Below are 19,708 nucleotides of genomic sequence, written 5' to 3' on the forward strand. Positions count from 1 at the left end.
TTGATCCTTTCCCAAACTTTAAGTGGGAGTGTGTGTGTGTGTGTGTGTGTGTGTGTGTGTGTGTGTGTATGTGTATACATGCTTACATACCTCTGTTGTCTGTAAAAAAAAAAAAAAATAAAAAATAAAAAAAAAAATATATAGATACACACATACATATATACAGACATACACACACACACACACACACACACACACACACACACACACACACACACACACACATATATATATATATATATATATATATATATATATACATATATACATTCATACACACACACATATATATATATACATATACATATGCACACACACACACACACACACACACACATATATATATATATATATATATATATATATATATATATATATATATATATATATATATATACATATATACTATATAACACACACACACACACACACACACACACACACTACATATAGACATACCTCTTCAGATGCACACATACTAGTAGCGTAGCAATGGTGGGTTGAAGGGAAGCTGTCCTGGGTGCAAAGTGTTAGATGGCATGATTAAGAAGTGCAGGCATGCATGTTTTTCATTCATTTTTACCACCACGTTTTTTTTTTTTGCTTTTCACAGAAGAGCTGAGGTGGTGATGTGCTGTATTGGGAATGGGTACTGGGAACTAGATGAAGCACCTGTTGCTCTGCATAACACACACATGTACCTTCTGTTTCTATGGCATTCATGGAGCCATAATATGGATTTATAACTTTAGTGTTGATGGGGTAATCCACGGTGGTGCAGCGGTAGCATTGTCGCCTTACAGCAAGAGGTTCTCCCGTTCGATTCTCAGCTGGAGTGCATTCTGTGTGGAGTCTGCATGTCCTCCCCGCGGTCGAGTGGTATTCGAAAGACATGCGTGAATGGGTGTGCCTTTGTTGAAGGTTGGGCGTCGGGCTGGCACCTCGGCACCATAAAAATCGACTGCCAATCATTAGTGGACCGGAGTTCCGTGTGGGGACCCCTACCCGGGAAAAGCCAAAAGAACAACAAGTGTTGATGGGGTAATAAACATGAAATGGTGGCGTGTAAAGCTTGAAAGAACATTGTTTTGAAACCCCAGTGATCTTTTAGGAGGGGTAGCCACAGACAGAGTAAATGTTTTTTCAGCCATGCTTGTAAAACTTGTTTTACTAGTGGTCAATGAAGCTTACATGGAAGGACAAGAAGAGGAAAACGTTTTCTTATTTTTTGCTGGTGAGTATTAATGGGAAAAAAATGGTGCTAGATGGCATATCATGTATTTATAAAACAATCAGTGTACTGGCAAAGACTCTGTTCTGAAAATGATGCAAAAAAAGGGAATTATTCTTGGATGGTGAGAATGAGCATTCTACTGTTTTAACAACAAATCTTATTTGTGTAACAAGGCCACAGAGGTTATTGCTGTTTGCTATGTTGCTGCATAAAAGCTTCAGGGTTTTTGATCACTATCAGTGTGGTATTTGTATGTTTTCCCAATATCCATGTGAAATTTCTCAGTACTGTATTATACTTCCACCTCTGAAAGCCAAGCTACATTTGCCTTTGTTCTTGTGGGAAAAACTGTGGCTAGAAAACATCTATGATTATGATTTCATTTGTCCAGTTAACAAATTATTAAAAAAAATAGATAAAATTCAAAGCCAGTTAGCTTCTCATACCTTCAGAATTTATAGAAACATCTGCAGAGTAAGATATGAACCTGCTACTTTCGTTTAAGTCTGGAAATGCTCTTGGTTTATCTGCAGATATGAAGGTTCCCAGAATCAGATCCATTATGGAAGAAAAAGCTTTCTCCTATATCAGCACCCATACTTTCTGTCTGTTGACTTAAGTGAATAAAATAACCAGCTATTATTAAGTGCTAAAGACTCATACTTACTTTTATGGAAGTAACTAGGTATAAATGCCATGAGGAAGAGGTGTATCATATGTCAGCATCGGCTGGAGATGGTATATACTGCACAGCCTTTCATACATAACTGCAAGGTTCCTCAGAGCTAAATGTTTTTTGGCTTTTCCCGGTTGGGGTCGCCACAGTGGAACTCCAGTCCGCTAATGATTGGCAATGGATTTTTACGGTGCCGAGTTGCCAGCCCGATGCCCAACCTCGAAAGAAGGCACACCCATTCACACTTACCTGCATGTCTTTAACATCCCTCGACCGTGGGGAGGACATGCAGACTCCACACAGAAGGCGCTCCAGCTGAGAATCGAACGGGAGAACCTCTTGCTGTGAGGAGACAATGCTAACCGCTGCACCACCGCAGCCCATGGACCTAAAAATTTCTTACTGCAAGTAAATGTGTAGAAATCTGCTGAATTCAGTGTGAAAGTGTATCCCTACTTCAGTTAATACCTTTCCACAAGGCTTGTGCAACTTCTGTACGGATGTCAGTAATAAAGTTCTCTGAAGTCCTATTAATAGTTAACATGATTACATTTTGGTACAGATTATTATTTCATTTTTTTCCAGACAGAATGTCACTTATGCTACATTTTGGACTACAAGGCACATGCACTGTCTCTTTGCAAGCACTTTTGCATATATACATCAGTCACCCAAATCACGGCTATAAACTGTTCAGTTAAATAATTTCACTTACTCAGATAGCCAGTCAATTAATTAATTTTAAAATAAACCCCAGAGAGTCTTTCCAAATCAATATCCAAATGATAAAATATACATAGAATATGCAGGTTTATTAACTTTACAGATAAAGGTATTTTTATTGTAATCTGTTCACAGATTAAAATGAAAAAAACAAAAATGACAACTATCACATTCTTTGGGTATTTTAAAGATGTGGCAGTATTCAACAGCTAGGATAAAACTATCAACAGTGACCAGATTTATAAGCTTGTGTTCATAAAATTCAGTGCTGCACATAAATACTTTATCTCTTTTTTAATATATTAGATCTAATTTTCAATGCTATTTTTATCAGGCTGACTTGTGAATGACGTCATATAAATGGTTAAGACCTGTCTGCAAAGTACTTTTATAAAGGGACTGCAAAATTACTTTTAGGGATATTAATGTGGAGTGGAAAATGCCTTTACACTAAATTTGGGGGCTTGGACCACATTAAAAAAATCCCAAGTTATAAGACTGTTACTCATAAAAGTCAGGGTAAATTTATACCTGTTGTTTCTAAAATATTTATGGCAAGTTTTCAGGATCAGTTGAGAATGTTTCTTACTTTATTCTGAGAAGTAATTTTGCAGAGGAGCCATGTAATCTTGAAATCCATGTCTCTGGATATTAACACTTTTTTTTCCAGGATATGGCACAGTTCTGACATTGATGGGCTATTGCAAATACAAAGCAAGATATGGGGCAATGCACTCAAGATTTTTACGATACAAATTGTAAAACCTGTCGGTGATCCATGTGATAACATGGTATTTCTTATATAAACAGATCAGTCTTTCAACATGTTGCTCTTGTGATAACGCTCATTTACAAAGACAGAGAAAAGACTACATTCTTGCTCCAAAACTGATTTTCATGCAGGATGAGTGGGATCAGTTTTGGAAAATGTACGCCAGATGAAAATGCAACCTTTAGTACAGTGGTGTCCCAAATAAGGCATAGTTGAAGTACATAGGAAAAATATTCAGAAATGTCTTTTAATTCTAAAGTCAGCTAAAATATAATGCTCCTCAAGAAATACTTTTACTTGTTAAAAATTCTTCAGCAACAAATGTGTATGAGTCAGTTTGTGTGTGTTCAGGGGGGGTGCAAATATGCTGTTTAGAGATTTGCACTTTTCTTCTACAACTGCATTATAGATACAAGTATTTTATGGCAAATGATCTGCATTACAGCAGCTTTCCTGAACATCTCCACAGTAATTCATGCAGAGGCATAGCTATTTCACTTGGGGTGGAGCCTCCCTTATTAACCATCCACAGCAGTAGAGGATCATGGTTCCTCTGCGGACAATCTGGTCTAGAACCAAAGTGAGATTAAAGCTAGCATGCGTTTAGCTTGCTGTTTCAGAATAAGCACTGTATTATGCTCAGCACAGGTTACTGTAACCAGACCTAGCAGGCTGTCTTGCACTTCAGCTGCTGCACTATTTTCCTTTTTTCCCTTTTTTTCATCTCCCACTTTATCCTACAGAGTCTGCCCCAGTACCCCTCACTCATCACTTAGTCTGTCAGCTCCTTCTTGTAAGTCTTTGAACATTCCCTGATTAAGCTGGGCTGGTGCAAAGCCTAAGGGCATCCTGGGGACTTGGTATCACCTTCAACTAGAGTGTGTATGCGCGCACGTGTGTGTGTGGGGGATCTACTTAGATGACCACCCCGATACCCCCCCCCCAAGTTGCATGGCTAACATTGGCATTTATCACCCTGCCTCCATGGGTGCACAGCCAAATTCATTACTCTGCCCCTCCTTGGACCATGCTCCCCTTCACGTCTACATACCAAGCATTAACCAAGGATTATCACAAGAGAAACTCATACATCTCCTCTCCCTTCTGAGAATGTGCAGGCACAGCTTCTCTGCAGTGCCGTAGATACCAGAGACACTAAATGAACCTGGCACTATTTTCAAAGTTTTCATTGTTCGCAAAATGATCCAGTAACTGTCCAAATTGAGGTGCCTCCATTCTGAACAAGGTCCGTATGCATTGCTCCACAAGGACAGCCTTATTCCTAAAAGGCAAAAAGACTGTGTACTTGCCTTAGAAGGATAGTGGTTAAGTCAACACAGAATATGAGGAATCCTGGTGCTAATGTCAACCTTAGGCAGTTTGATAAGATGTTCTTGAATTGGCTAAAGTAATGTTTTTTTGAACTCAAAAGATACATACCTCTCTAAATACAGGGTATGGGCCTAAAAGAATTTTGCTGAGCTGTGGACGATGCACTCCATCATATCTGGACATAAAAGAGGAAAGGAGAAGTGACGACACAAGACATCTACTACAAGACCTCTGAAGACCTAAGATGTGGTATATGTTTGAACCTGCACAACTGAAGCAGCATTGTATTTGTGGTTTTGATTGCCTCTAGTGAAAGAATATGCAGAAGGCATTGTTTCCTATCTGTTGTGGGCGAGGAATTGTTACTTATAACCAACTGCTCACTGGATGTTTTTTTTTCTGTCTCAGTATGAGTCATTACTGTTTAAATTCTGTACTTTGATCTCTTCATAGCTCCTTTCTGCTGAACTTCATGCACTGTTCCTCATTCCAGTGCAAGGAAAAAGCAAACTAGCCCAGATCTTTCCACTGTTTAATTCGCTACAAAACAGTGACACAGGTGGCTTTCAGTCCCTTGACCCCAAAAAGTGTTGATTCATAAAAGGCATTTTTTGTCTGCTCAACCTGGTCATTTTATTTGAAAGGATTACCTGGGCTCTTGCTGAATGCTTGACTGTCTACACTACATAGCTAGACCTTGCTAAGGTGTTTGAAAGCACAGCCAAATGCAGGTATTATTGATAAAGTCATCCAGCACAAATAAAGACTTACACAGTCCACTGACCAGCTAAATGGCTCTCCAATAGAACACATACAGTAAAGGCTGGGGTACTTCCTTCAGTCAGACAAATATGAGTACTGGTGTCTCATTAGGGCTCTCTCCTAAACCCCCTTGTCTCTGAATCTATGCCACTGATGTCCAGGCAGAAGAAAAAAGATTTTCACTAAATCTGTTAATAACTGCAAATAGGGTGCAGTTGTCAAATTCACCTAATGAGACCCAGATTCTCCAGTAAGAGCAAGATTAGACCAATAATTGATGTCTTAATCATGCACTTTCCCTTAATGGAAAGAAATGCAGCACACTTACCCTTGGGAAATCCAGTACCCTACCTCACCATATATAAATGGCACTTCACCCAAAATGGGCGCAGTCATCAGAAGTTTGGAGGCTTATGTTTATCACGAGCTTTTGCTTGACCATCATGTCTTAGTTTTGGTTAGAAAACCTTTATTTTTTTCACAATTTATCCTTTCAAAACCAGACTTGGTAAATGGGTCGGGGACAGTAATTTCACATCTGGGGTATTATGGGAGAGAACTCTGCTTACTGGGAGAAGCTGACAAACTCATTAAACATTTGGGTGAAGTGGTAAATCTACTTAACGGTTGCTTAGGTAATGGACCTATCAACCTAAGAGGCCTCACAAAGACTCTCTACCACTTCTCTTAAATCAGAATGATCAAGTGGACTTACAATTAAAACAGCTATTCAAAAGCTCATTTGATCATATATTTTAAAGCAATTTTTTATGGTAGTCAAGTCTTCCCACATTTCTCCACACAGTAAGTTAAGTTATGATTTATGTGCCTCGGTTGTTAATATTTGGTTTCACTACACTGCAGAGGTAAGTTACAGTTGCCTACCTTGCAAAGTTACCAGCACCTTCCAAGAAATCTGTGGAAAAATTCTATCTCAGAATGTTTGCCTTCCATTTGAGTGCAGAATTACATTTATCACTCATACACAAGGAGGGACCAGAGCAAGTCTTTTAACTTCCAAGATGATAACCTCCAGTCTTAACCAGTCAATACTTAAGTACAAAAAAAAAAGATTACGAAAATCAGGCATCAGTCAAGACATTCCAGCCTGTTTTTTTTGTAATGCACAGGGTCTAGTACAGCCATTTGTTGCTATACTCTCACACTGCACTTTTTGCAGAGGTACCACTTACTGTAAACAGTGGGAACATGGCAATGAAATGTTAAGGGCATAACAAATATCACTTTATTAATAGATGAATCCCTTAGATATTCTTATCTAGATACAAGTTCATAGCTTCATAGATTAGTACTAGGCTAAATGCCCATGTGGTACATTTTAAGCCTAGCCAATTACCCCATGTGAGAATCAAACCCTGCACCTTGCATCTGTAAGGTAAACAGCTTAACCATTATACTAAACTCCCAGACAAATTAGAGTTGAATATTGTGTGTCTGGGTAAAGCACTAGAAGATGAGTTCAATACTCTGTCACAACATCAGTGACCACCAGCAAAAGCAGAAATTGCAAGTTTTCATTTATTACCTCACGTTTAGTGGTGAATATCTCATCTGGGATGGAATGGTTAGCCATAGAAAAAACTGAGTATGGAGATTTTAGTAGTTAAACTACAAAAGTTATTTTTCCTTGAAAAGTGGTTGAGAGGTGCTTAATGTGCTCCCTTCCAAGCATCGATGAGGGGATGACCTTGTATCTGACCTGTATAAAGGGAAACATTTCATCAATGAAACCAGGCGCTTGCTGTACAATGTGTAGATAATGGATGTAAATGAATGTCCTAAGCTGTACGTCTCATCACTTGTATTCTGATCTCAACACAGTCAATGGAGCTCACAACTAGATTAGGAGAAGAGACAATAACGTGGCTTGGAGGTCACACCATGTAAGTAACAGTGGTACTCAATTTGCTGTTTCCTTCTTTAGCTTGTCCCGATCGATGAAGGGGGTCAGACTCAACAATTAAAATGGGAAGATGGACTTAAGTTTGAACCAGATGAGTAGCATCTGAGAATTTTACAGAAAATCAGAGACAGTCATACACCAGCCATTTCAGTTGTGATGATTAGTCACCATTACTGAAACACAGAATACAGAGGTCAGTTCTGGTGCACTAAGGATTGCTGTGGGAGGATTAGGTGTGAATGATAGAAGGGAATGTATCACCGCAAACCAGAAGCAAAGAAAAATAATAAGAAGAATACTCCTTGTCAAAGAGTTGGGGTGGCTGTATTTTCTATCGACTAGGGCAGAGGCTAAGTAACCTAGAAACATTTCTTCCCATGGGAAAGGCAACTTGTTCCAGTGGAGGAGGCCTTTTTCAGACAGGGATACAAACATAGATGACATAAAGACAAACCTCAATGGCTGGTGAAGGAATAATGATTCTACAACATGCAGTGTGTGCAACTGGCAAGGAAAAGGGAAAAAGCGGAATCATTAACTGTTCAATTGCGCTACCACCTTTATGTGGTGTATGTGGGGCAAGAAACTACAAAGAAAATAGAAGAAGGGCTGAAAGGATGGGGGTAGCATAATAGGGGGTAGGACTGCAAGTCAGGAAAAAAGTATTAGTGGTGGGATGGGCCAAAGGGAAAAAAAATAACAAGATGAGGAGGGCTGAACATAACAGAGAGAGAGGTAAGGCATTTTGAATCTGATAGTCTCTGTCTTTACTTGCAGACATTGTTACTGAACAAGTAACTTCATGAGACATCACCCCACAGTCACCCCTGAAAACAGACACTTTTGTCCAATGGGCTTATTCAATTAGCAAGTAAATAAGATGAGGTGAAAAGCAGATCAGAAAGAATTCTGGACAAATTCACATTACCAAGCAATAACAATATAAAGCTATATATAAAGAGCAAAGGCAGGATGGAAGATGATGCAGCATAGGAGAAGTAGAAATACCTGGCATTTACCTAATCCAGGGAAAAGAGAACAAACTAGAGAATACATCTATGAAATGGGAGATAAACTAGGTATACGGGATAATTTCAGGAAATTTTAAAGCATGGGCAAGATAAATAAAGTAGGAGAATGTATGCTGTATTTAGGGAACGTTACTATCAAGTAAAGGAAATGAAGGGACAGAAAGTATGAGAGAGGACAGCTGAAGGCTGTGAGAGTGCAGAGGCTGTAGCAATGACCTGAAGCCAGATAAGAAAAGAAAAAAGGAAAGAAAATGCAGCTATAGAGAAAGCAATGACTTAAACATGACAAGGGACTACATCCTGGTATACCTTATGACAAACTCAGAGAGGAAGAGAAGGGAGGTCACTCGGGGTGTAAAGAGTAAGACAACACAGGTAATAAAATACTGAATCAGGATGTCAGTCAAAGAAGATACTTTGTTAGCTGATAACCAAAACTGACAGAAACAGTAAAGAAGGAAGAACACACAAACAACAGTTTGTTTGTTGCTTTCGGCTTTTCCCGGTTAGGGGTCGCCACAGCGGAACTCCGGTCCGCTAATGATTGGTAGTGGATTTTTACGTACCGGGTTACCAGCCCTGACGTACAACTTTCAACGAAGGCATGCCCCATTCATGTATGCCTCCACACAGAAGACGCTTAAGCTGAGAATCGAACAGGACAACGTCTTGCTATTAGGCAATAATGCTATCGCAGCACCACCACCGCAGCCAACACACAAACAACAGTAAATCTGTCAATGCTTCAGAGAAAGAGAGTGGGTGAGGGAAAGTTTTCTGAAGAGGATGGAAGTGAGTTTATGTCAGAGTAAAAATCTATTTAGCAAAAGGTCAGGAGTCAATGTGGCTGATAGCCGAGAGCAACTTGCCAAGGTGCATGGTACCACTGTTAGCAGCCAGCCATGTCTAATGTTCTGCAGCAAAAAGAAAACAATTACATGAACAGCAAGCAAAGAGGTGAAAAACAACTGCCACAGCCTATGAACATGATGTAAAAAACAGGCAACCAGCAATTGTATAAGGTAAATACATAAAATGCTTTGATGATAGCCTGTACTAAAAGCATTCTGTAAAATTAATAAACACATACAGTGACCTCGCCCAGATGCAGATATCAGAGAAACCCATCAGAATGTAGAATGCTGCCATTTAGCACAAAAGCTGAATCCATAACAATTACCAAAGTGCTGACTCTGTATCTTGACAGGTGGTGTAAGTATTAAGTAGAGGTGCTATTTAAAATATTCTCAAACTGTATCATTAAGAACAGGCACTTAAACTGTAATTAGCCAGTGACACAGCCATTAAACACAGAAGCTGTGCAAAACATACAAAGATACTACACTTTATGGAAGCCTAATAAAAGGTCTCAGAAATTTACAGCGTACTCATAACCACAGAACTGGGGCAATAATCCAGTGGTGCAAAGTGAATGGTCCAAAGGTGTAGCTTGTTGGCCAGATTTAAATGAAACTGGATCTAAACCTGTAATCTGTCAATATCTAGGTTGAGGAGGTAAATCTCTGGTAAAAATGTAATAAAGTGCTCTTTATTTTTGCTCTCTCTAGATACCCTTGGAAGGGCAAGTGTGTGTATTATACAGATGTGTATCTATGGAGTGCATGGGAGTCTGAAGGGAGACATAAGAGATATTTTGTGCTGTAAGAGAAGGAAATTAGTTTTGTTGAATACCAAAGACACAAGTGACAGTCTAATTTTGCAGTGTATATTGTATGTGCTGTGTGAACTGCGTCCCGATATATGACATACATCCATTTCTGTTGTTTGTTAAACGAGTTCTTCTCATTCTCTTTAGTGGGTGTAAGGATCTTCAGGTAGAGGTTACACAATTTCTGTAGGTTTATGAAGAAGCTGTCTCATGTGTGTTTTAATTTAGTGCTGAGTTGATTATAAACATCTTTTTCAAAGCATCAGGGACATATTAATATGATTTTAATAATGCAGTGAACATTACATTAAGATATGTTAGTTTACAGTTCAGTTCTGATTTTGTTTTCAGGGGCAGTATAATTGTATGCAGTTTAGTGCTTTATGAATGGGTCTGATTTGTTGATAATGCTGTATTCCAAGTGGCTGATTGTAGTCCATTTTTTTATTTTTTAATATGTTTAACACAGAGGATTATGAGCAGCTCAGCGATCGTAACAACGTTATTATTTGTGTGAGACATGGATGGCAAGAAATTCACCTCGAGAGCTCTTGGCATCCATGCTGAAAACACATAATTCAGGGTTATGATCACTGACCCATAATTCAGGGTTATGATCGCTGACCCATAATTCAGGGTTATGATCGCTGACCCATAATTTAGGGTTATGATCGCTGACCCATAATTTAGGGTTATGATCGCTGAACCATAATTCAGGGTTATGATCGCTGACCCATAATTCAGGGTTATGATCGCTGACCCATAATTCAGGGTTATGATCGCTGACCCATAATTTAGGGTTATGATCGCTGACCCATAATTCAGGGTTAAGATCACTGACCCGCTCCTAATTCTTTGTAGTGCATAGAAACGTATCTTCTTCATTTACTACAAATGAATGAAAAGTAATAGTAGTACCACTCTATTCGGCCCTTATCAAACCCATCACTGAGTACAATGTCCCTCCTTGGCATGTATCTAGCTAGGGAATTGTAATAGATGGCACACCCACAAAAGTTTCTCACCAACAGAATCCAGGCTATGAATACCCTGCCGTAAACAGATCATCTTAAGGCCCTATCTCTGTACTCAGTCTCCTGCTACAGGTTACTGAGAGGCAATCTATGCCTGGCATATAAGGCATTGTCAGTTCTAGCTTTGATGGATCTCTTGCACATCTGCAAAACAAACAGCACTAGAAATACTTGGTCCAAGGATGTGAACTTATATCTGTGACATAAATAAAACCTGCTGGAAGGACCAATATGTGAGTTAAAGGATCCCCGCACTGTGGAATAACTTACCCATCTACTTGAAGCAGAGTTCATCCCTGACCCTGTTCAAAAGATACCTTGATTGCTGGATGGAAAATCACAAAATGACCCCTGTTTGGACCACATGTCTCTGATGGACAGAGGTTGATAGTAAGTAAATTAATTCCAACTTGCATAACACCCCCACACATAACCTTTTGCTACCTCTTTACTAACATACCCCACCATATAGGCGTCCAAAGACCTCTGGGACAAAACTGGGTTGGGTTTTAGCTTTGAAAGTTGGTAAAGCAGTGGGGAAGTGGTTGATGTCCTTACGTATTCCTATGGGAAGCTGTTTAATTCAAAATGAGTGTACTTTACTTTAACAGAGAGCAGGCAGAAAAGGAGTTGAAACAAAGCCATTTCATGTCCTACTGCTCCTGTTTTCTGGACAGTGCTGCATGCTTTTAGTGCAGACCTAACCTTAACAGTGTGTACAGCGGTGCTGTTAAGGTTTGGTTTCGTGCTACAGCAGCACTGAACCAGGATATAATTTAGCTGCTTTTTGAGGAGCCTAATCACATTGCTCTATGCACAACAAACTTTTTGTTATATTAATACTAGATCCGGGTTACAGAATTTTGAAGATAATCAACCTGATAGTGCATGTAGGATCACATAAAGTCTACATATGTGCTTCTATATTTCATTTGAGGAGGGTACCAGACAGCCTACAGAGTAACTGTAGTGATCTCGCAAAGTTTTTTGTCCTCTGTAACAAATGTTGAAGAACAAAAATATTTGTATTGATGTTCATTTCCACAAAAAAAAAAAAAAATGTCACCATTCAGCCCAGCATCACTTCCATTCTATGCCTTTTCCTGACATGGGACACATGGATTTATTATATCCTGAGACTGAGAGATGTCATGAGGATTACATGTGCGTGTGTGTGTGTGTGTGCGTGTGTGTGTGTGTGTATATATATATATATATATATATATATATATATATATATATATATAGAGAGAGAGAGAGAGATTCCTCCACACAAATGAAACAAACCTCCATCTCCAACCGAAAAGGTATTTGATATACTCATTCTTCTCAGCCCCATTGTCACAGGTGCATCCTTTTGTCATGATGTGTGTTTGCGTGTGCGTATATATATGGATCACCTTCAGATCGCCGACATCTCACTTCACCGACGAGGAATCTGACGGGCCGAAATCACCGACAACGCAGATGACCGACAAGACGAGAACCCGACGGACTCGGTAAGTGTGCGATAGAATGAGGGATTTCATGTTCGGGAGCAGACAGGTAAGTGTGCGATAGTGAGGGACCGTAATTTTAGGGGCGGGTTAAGTGAGTTAGTGTTAGGGTGCGGGTAGGGTGTGTGTGCGATAGTGACGGACTGTGGGTTTAGTGGTGGGTTAAGTGAGTTAGGGTTAGGGTGCAGGTAGGTTAAGTGTGTGATAGTGACAGTCTTTAGGTGTAGGGGTGGGTTAAGTGAATTAGGGTTAGGGTGCGGGTAGGGTAACTGTGCGGTAGTGTCGGACCTTAGGGTTAGGGTTTGGGTCAGGGTTAGTGGATATGTGGTTGTGTATGATGTGTAGTTTACGTTGTTAGTGTCGGTGTGCTTGTGTCCGGTTTTGTGTATTGTCGGTGTTTTGTGGTTTCGGTCATTAGGGTTCGGTGTTTTGTGTGTCGGTGAAGTGTGGTGTCGGTAAGGTAAAGTAGATCCATATATATATATATATATATATATATATATATATATATATATATATATATATATATATATATATATATATATAATATATATACATTTTATTACATATTACATCACGTGTGTAATGCCCTTGAATGCTATATACTGCCCCTCCAATACGTATGTGTTTAACAACCAATATACTAACAGACTGTGAAAATCAGCCACATTTATTCATGCATTTTTTCCTATTTAAAGAGGTCCCAGTCCATTCCAATAATTTATTTATTGATGTGCCCTTATTACATACAATATGGGGGCTATCCCCTATTTTGTTATACAAGTCTGGGTCAAAAGAAAATATAACCTTGGAGGCTTAAAAATGGCCTGACTATCTAAACTGTAGGCAGTGCTGAATGACTCATATTCCTTTTTATCTTGAAGTAGATGGGTCTGGGTACTAATGACCACCTACCCAATATTAACTACATCTGCTTGTAATGAGGAACTGTGTCCACAAAGAGCGGGTTTATAAAAACTCGACTCTCTTAATTACAACTTCTTGCTTCATTGCATGTAAAAATGAGGTAGGATAACCCCTCCTCTTGAACATGTGCATAATGTTCTCACATTCATCTAGAAATATTTGGGTATCTATGATCATCCTGGCCATTCTTACGAGTTGGCCTTTCACTACTGCCTTTTTTTGGTGCATAGGATGCCAACTCGTTAAATGCAGGTACGTATTCAAAAAAGTGGGGTTACGGTAAATATTGGCAAACAAGGCCTTATGTTCAAAGTGCTTAACAATTTCCACATCCAAGAAACAGATTTTCTATTTGTTGAAGGAGCAATAAAACTTTAAAAATGGGATGAGATTATTAATGTAATTAAAAAATTCAACCAATCTCGTTTCCGAGTCAGTCCACAAAATCAAAATATCGTCCACAAATATGGTGTAAAAGGTCCAACAACATCTGTATTTGCTGTTAAAAATAAAATCCTTCTCCTAGTAAGCCATGGCGTAGCTGGGGGCAGAAGCTGCTGCCATGGCTATGCCAGTAACTTGTTTAAAGTATTGTCCCTCAAAAAATATCAAATTGTTAGTGAGAACAGTCTCCATAAATACAGTGATAATGTTGACACATCCACTATCCAACTTGTTAAGGTCCAACAACTTGGCTTCAAACTGCAATAATCCCTCTCCATGAGGAATAACAGAAAAAAGATTATTCAAATCAATAGTAACAAAAATGTTATTTTCATCAAATTTCACAGTATGCAGCTATTCCAAAAAAATCCTATGAATCTCTGCAGACTTGTGAGATGGGATACTTTTGCCTGATACTGTTATCATACAATCTATGTACTTTGTAATGTAATGTGCTTTAGATTTCTTTGCATCTACAATTGGCCTGAGGGAAGGATTGACAAAGTATTTGTGGACCTTCGAAAAAAATACCTGCTTTACTGGCTTATTATTGTTATGAAATTCATAATCCCTCTGATCAAACTGGCCTTACATCAAACATATCATACAACAAAGCATCAATTTTAGAATAAGCAATAAAAATATATTTTCTAGAGACTCCTAAATAAGTGTTGAACAATAACAAAGACATCATCTTACTGCTGTAATCACCACTAGTCATGAATACCACCCCACCCCCGTTTATCTGGTTTCATGACTCCAAATCACTTAGAGTAAAGAGCTCTCATCCTTTGTCAAATTATAACATTTGTTCTTGACTAGTTTGTTAATACACTCCTAATATCATGTTTACACAGTTTTTTTAAACATCAAAATACAATTATTTAAAGTGGTGGGGGGTAAATAAACTACTCCTGATAATAGTGGGAGTGTTGTAATTCCCAGTATACTCAGTGAGGTTTAACTGATGAAGTTCCTACTTTTGTGAATGAAAGTGCTTAATAAATTGTAGTTTTTCCTTAATTTGGAGTGTACTGTTGTCTCTCCAACTGCCAACACACGGGATTTACAGTTTGGTTCTGTTTTTATTATCCCAAAGTCTTGTTCGTGTTTATTAGTGTGAAAATGTAAGGAACAAAATCTAGGGACTTTTAAAAGGTATAAAAAAGAAATATGGATATGGAAAAAAAAGAGAGATCTGATATGGTGCAATATTTATGCAAACGAGAAAGCCAAATTATCAATAAAAAAATGCAGTCCTAAAGATATTCAAAGAGAAATACAGGTAAAGGCATCCAGATATGGAAATTTCACAATAAAAAAGAAAGAGGGAATGCAGAGCAGAAGATTAGTCAAGTAGAAGTTAAAAAAAATAAACGTTGAAGTTATGGAATACCTGCGAAGTGAAGGATTTAGTGTAGAGAGTCTAACACAGATTATGTCACAGCATGATGGAACAAGTCCCCCAAGTAAGATGAAACAAGAAGAGCAGGAGACATCTGAAGAAGACGTATGGACACGGGAAAGAAGAAGAGATTTAATATGGTGCAATATTTATGCAAAGGGGAAAGCAAAACTAATCAATATAAAAAGGGCAGCACCAAAGGTATTTGAAGAGAAATACAGGCAACGACATCCAGACATGGACAATTTTTAAATACAAAAAATAAGAAAACAAAGAGAAAAAGCAGAAAAGAGGATTAATAATGGAGAAGTTAAAGAAATAGAAACTGAGCTTATGGATTAACTACAAAATTAAGGATTCAGTGTAGAAAAAACATCAGAGCAGGATAAAACAATGGACACCCAAATTAAGGAGAAACCAGTGCAGCAGGAAGCATCTGATCAGTTGCCATATAAAGATACTTTGGATCCTTCCATAGGAAACCAGTACAAACAGTCAGTTGGAGTTGGACAGCAAGGGAAGGAACAGGAAACTGCGGCAACTCTAACACAGTTAATGTTGTGGAGTGATAGGCCAGTGAGTTCCCATATGAATAATCAATGGGTGACACAGGATGAAGCTAAAGAGAATATGGCACGGGAAGATGTTTTGAAACTTTCTGTAGAGTGCCTGCAGAAAATGGAAAACAAAGAATATGCCTTCAGTTTAGAAGAAAATGATCGAAGAGAAGACTCGCTCGATTTAATAGCGATGGACAGACATATCAAGATCAATGAAAGAAATAGACTACAGAAAGTCAATAAAACCCAAAAGTTAGAAGTCTGATAAAACAAATGAACACAGTAATTAGGACTGTCCATAGAGATTCATGCCATATAACAGAAGTAAATAGGATATATTACTGTGCAGCTAAATTAATAACAGATAAAGGCTTATCAGACAGGGTAGTAAGGGAAAGGAAGGGAAGAAATCGAATGCCATTATGGAAGTATCGAACAGAGAAGACTATAAAGCAATTAAAACAAGAAGTGTCACTGTTAGAGAGTATAGAACAGGGAACATAGCAACAAGAATACTCAAAAAGACGTGATAAAAGCAACACGCAGTATTGTAAAAGATCAGGATCTATTGTGCACTATCTCAAATAATAAATGAAAAATAGCACAGGCAGAATTATGTAGATTAATATAATGGAAAAGTACAAAATAAGCAATTTATTGATGACCCAAAAAGTTTTATAGAAAATTGGGAAACAAGACAAAAGGAACTGAAACACCACCAAAAAAAAGTAATGCAATACATTTTGGAGAAATATCTATAAAAATGCTGTGGAACATAATAAAGATGCTAAATGGACAGAAGAAGTTAAAGAAAGAATAAGAAGTTCAAATGTACAGGATATGAAATGGGATGAAGTAACAGCCAGAGAGATTGAAACAAAGTTAAGAAAAGCTCGTAATTAGAAAACCCCAGGACCAGATGGAGTAAGTAACTTCTGGCTACAAGTATTAACATCTTTGCATAAAGTTTCCATGAGTAAGAACTATTTATATATGCACCCTGAACAGACACCAGCTTGATTAACAACAGGAAAAACAATGCTCCTACTTAAGATCAAACCTGCAAACTATACTATAAACTATAGACCAATAACTTGCCTTCCAATGACATATAAACTATACACTGGAATTGATGCTGACAGAGTTTGTAGTCATTTAGTTGAAAACTCAATCATGGCAGTAAAACAAAAGGGTAATACAAAAAAATCATATAGAACAAAGGATTATTTGATGTTAAATAAAGTCATAATAGAGAACTGTAAAAGGGAATAATCTAAGAATGACATGGATAGATTGAAAAAGCATTTAATAGTATCCCACATTCATGGATAAAAGAGTGTTTAAAAATGTATAAAATACACCCTACACGGATCGATTACATTACAGCAACCATGAGACAGTGGCAAACCACTTTGCAGTTAAGCCATGATAAAGGACAAATTATTATTCTAGGCATAGGAATTCAAAGGGGATATTCCAGGGTGACTCTCTGATTAACAGATTAGGTCATGGCTACAATTCGGCTCCCAGAAAACAACAAAGTGTAAAGACTTCCCATCTTCTTTTTGTAGATGATATAAAACTGTATAGTTCATCAAATGAGGATATGAAAGCACAACTGCAAGTGGTCAAAACTTTTTCTGATGATATAAGAACATCATTTGGTCTTGATAAATATCCACAAACTTATCTTTAAAGCAGAAAAGCTGCAGAACTAAGAAAACATCAGTTTTGGACAAGAATGTGATATAAAAGAACTTGAGCAAGGGGAAGTGTATAAATACTTGGGAAGTGATGAAGGATCAACAATAAAACATGAACAAATGTGAATAAAACTTAGTAAGGAACATTTTAGAAGACTTAAATTAATACTAAAAACAGTGCTGACATCTAGGAACAAAGTCCAAGCTATAAACTTTGTCCTTTCTTTCCTAACTTACAGTTTTGGAGTGACTGACTGGCCCCAAAAGCTGTAGGATAGATTGGACAGGAAAACAAGAAGGATGCTTCATGATCATCAAATGATATAATCGGTGCATACCAATATTATATATTCATATTCTAAAGGAGGTATGGGCTTCCTCAAAATTGATTATATGTATAGATTTGCAGTTGTGGGACTGTATGCATAACTGCTGACCTCATGACCTCACAAGAGCTAAGCGTAGTGAAAGTTTTAAAACATGAGGAGAATAAGTCTAAGATGACTTCCCTGCTTAGTTTAGCAGAAGCATATTGGTGTCAAGTGGGAAGGAAATAAAACTAGAAGTAGATAAAAATCAGGCAGCAAATGAATGTGCCAAAAACAAAAGAAAGAAAGAATATAAGGTAAAGGATCAGCTGAGAAGGCAAGAAATGGGGAAAATGCATAAATATAGTTGCAAGTATAGAAAACTATTGGAACAACCTCATGTTGATAAGGACTGAATGTAGGAATGGTTAAGGACAGATGAATTTAAACCAAATGATGAAAGGCTAATATTGGTGGTCCAATGTAGTAGACTACATACATGTTGGTTTACAAAGTCCATTGAACATGTAGAAGAAACAGAAAAATGTAGGTTTTGTAAAACAGAATTGGAAACAGTCACACATCTTGTTGCTGGTTATATACTAATGGCAGAAGGATACTATACTGAAAGACTTAATAATGTGGCAAGGCTGTTGCATTAGGGATTGTGCAAACATTATGGTATCAAAGTGGCTAAAAAATATTAGAAACATGAGACACAAAGCATTATAGAAAATGATGAAGTTTATATCACGTAGGATCACCATTACCAAAAGTTTAAAAAAATAGATGGGAGAAAATCAGATATAGTAGTCCATGAAAAGAAGACAAAAGTTGCATTGATCATTGAAATCACCACATCCAGTGACTACAGTGTCTTACTTAAAGAGAGACACAAGTCATAAAATACCAGGACTTGCAGGCAGCAATGAGGGCAATGTGAAAAAAGGACACCCAGACAGTTCCAGTAGTAGTAAGAGCAATTGGTCTTATAAAAAAGAATTTACAGTCGTACTTAGATATGTTGCAGTTACATGTAACTCCGCATGAAGAAGGATTCATTATGGGGCACATTGTGGGTGCTGTGAAGAGCATTTCTGGCTAAAACCAAGAGTGAAACAATACTAATTTCGTGAACTTTAATCATACTTTGACAGGAATGGGGTTCATTCCCGTCATGGTATTAGAAACACAAAAAACTTGGAGAAATTAAAAGAAAATAAGAATAACATAGTTAAAAGATAAATTTAACTATATGAATGAATATAATATATGACTGTATTTGATTGTCAAGGCAAGCTTCTGTTTGAAAGAATACTTGGGAAGCTGGTTACTAGAAGATGAAGAATAGCATTAAAACAAAACTATGCTGTAAAACAAAGACATAGTTGAATATTATGCACAAAGCAGTGATATCTCAAACCATACCTCCTTGTATCATTTACTGATACAAAGTTTGAAAAATAACAGAGGTGGAACTGAATTCTAAAATATCTCTAGAAACCTGTGTTCAAGAAACAAACATCAGAGGACACTTTCCAAACAATAGCAGTGATGTATAATCTAGCCAATGCAATCCTTACTATAGGTAGTCCTTATTTAGAGTCCATATATGTGCTTCTTTGTTTCTTTTGATGGGGTTACCAGACAGCTCACAGAGGAAATGCATTGATTGAGTAACCTCTTCTGTGGTCTGGTAAATTGGTAG

General features: G+C 37.8%; 1 protein-coding gene across 5 annotated transcripts in view; it reads right to left on the reverse strand.

Annotated features, from left to right (window-relative positions):
* RBFOX3 (RNA binding fox-1 homolog 3) overlaps positions 1–19,708 on the reverse strand; it is a 3,506,422-nt gene that overhangs the window by 350,157 nt on the left and 3,136,557 nt on the right. The gene's annotated exons all lie outside the window — the stretch shown is intronic.

The sequence above is a fragment of the Protopterus annectens genome, chromosome 4.part0 (assembly GCF_019279795.1).
Source record: "Protopterus annectens isolate FY-2018-M chromosome 4.part0, PAN1.0, whole genome shotgun sequence".
NCBI classification, from domain to species: Eukaryota; Metazoa; Chordata; order Ceratodontiformes; family Protopteridae; genus Protopterus; species Protopterus annectens.